Consider the following 2,305-nt stretch of genomic DNA (forward strand, 5'->3'; position numbering starts at 1 on the left):
TATACGGAGTCTCCGACTTGGAAAGGATGAGTTTCTCCCGGTGTTCCCGGTTGGTAGGCCTTGGCGAGTTGGGACCATATTTCTTTCTGGACCAATTGGAGTCCCAGTAGCCTAGCATATAAGTCAGTGTTATTTTGACAATCAGGTTTTATTTCTTTTCCTAAAGTGAGGAGGGGAGGCGGGGCACCATATAATATTTCAAAAGGAGTAAGATGGTATCGGGAAGGTGTATTTCTAACCCGGAATAGGGCCAAAGGAAGGAGCACCGTCCAATCGGTACCGCCAGTCTCCAAGGACAATTTAGTTAGGGTCTCTTTTAGAGTCCTATTCATTCTTTCTACCTGACCTAAACTTTGGGGTCTATAGGCACAATGTAATTTCCAATCAGTCCCCAAATATCTGGCCACATCCTGACTTACCTGGGCGACGAAGGCTGGACCATTATCAGACCCTATTACCTTTGATGCTCCAAATCGAGGAAAAATTTCTTCTAAAATCTTCTTGGCTACTACAGCAGCTGTTTCTTTCTTTGTTGGGAAAGCCTCTATCCATCCTGAAAAAGTGTCTACAAAAACTAAAAGGTATTTATCACCGTACCTTCCAAGACGCACTTCGGTAAAGTCCACTTCCCAGTAAGTTCCTGGGCGGTCCCCCCTGAGTCTCTTTCCAGTTTCAAGTTTCCCTTTGTGAGCATTTACCTGTTGACATGGGACGCATTCCTGCACAATGTGTTCAGCTAATTTTGTCATTCCAGGGGTTTCGTACCCGGCTTTTTGTAACAAGGCTACCATCTTTTTAGTCCCCAAATGTGTCCATCTGTGCATCTGTTGTAACATGGATTCTGCTTGCTGAGGGGACAAAGTTCCTTTTGTTGTGGCCGGGATGATTTCTTCATCGCGGCCTGGTTTTTCAGGAACTTTATCTGACAGTCCTAAAATGACTTCTCCCGATGCTATTTCTCGGGCCACTTGGTCAGTCATATTATTTCCCCTAATTATTGGGGTATTTCCTTTTTGATGTCCAGGGCAGTGGATGCTACTGACTTTAGTAGGAAGCATGAGTGCAGTCAACAAAGCCACGATTTCGTCTTTGTTTTTAATTTCTTTGCCACCTGAAGTTAGTAGCCCTCTCTGTTGGTAAATGGCACCGTGGATATGAGCGGTAGCAAACGCATATCTACTGTCTGTGTAGATGTTTACTTTTTTATTCTCTGCCATCTCTAATGCCCTCGTCAGGGCAATTAATTCAGCTCGTTGGGCTGAGGTCCCTTGTGGTAGCGCCGCTGCCTATATGACTTGTTTTCCGTCTACCACGGCTGCCCCAGTTCGACGCTTACCTTCCTCCAGGAAACTGCTCCCATCCGTGAACCAGGTGAAATCAGCATCAGGGAGGGGCAGGTCCATCAGATCTGGCCTACTGCCGTGTGCTGCGGCTAGTACTTCCTGACAATCATGTATGATGGTGGAGCCTTCCAAGTCAGGATCAGGTAGCAAGGTGGCTGGATTGAGTCCTGTGGCTGGAGCAAACTTGATGCGATCTGAGTTTAGCAACAGGGTTTGGTAGTGGGTCATCCTGGCATTAGTTAGCCACCTATCCGGTGGTTGACGGACTACATTTTCCAGGGCATGAGGAGCTGTTATCGTTAGATTTTGTCCTAAAGTTAGTTTGTCAGCATCTTTGACTAGAACGGCCACTGCAGCGATTATCTTTAAACAGGTGGGCCATCCTGATGCCACAGGGTCCAATTTTTTTGACAAATAAGCAACTGGGCGATTCCAGGGACCCAATTTCTGAGTCAATACTCCTTTTGCAATGCCCTTATTTTCGGCCACATATAAATGAAAAGGTTTGGTTACATCTGGCAGTCCTAGGGCTGGAGCTGAAAGTAAAGCTCGTTTGATTTGGTCAAAAGCCCGTTGTTCCTTATCGCCCCAAACGAAAAGAGTGCTGTTTTTGGTTAGGGGGTACAATGGGGCTGCCAGCTCAGCAAACCCTGGAATCCATAGTCTACAGAATCCGGCCGTCCCCAAAAATTCTCTAACCTGCCTGGCGTTTTTGGGAGCCGGAATTTGGGCCACCGTATCCTTTCTGCTCTCCGTGAGCCATCTTTGCCCCCCTTTTAATAGATACCCCAGGTAACTGACCTGTTGTTGGCATATTTGTGCTTTCTTGGCTGAGGCTCTATATCCCAGGGTTCCAAGTTCCGTTAACAGTTTTTCAGTACCCTTGATACAATCTTCTTGGGTCTCAGCAGCTAATAAAATATCATCAACGTATTGGAGTAATGTTACCTGGGGATTTGATT

The sequence above is a fragment of the Globicephala melas genome, chromosome X (genome assembly GCF_963455315.2).
Source record: "Globicephala melas chromosome X, mGloMel1.2, whole genome shotgun sequence".
Lineage (NCBI taxonomy): Eukaryota > Metazoa > Chordata > Mammalia > Artiodactyla > Delphinidae > Globicephala > Globicephala melas.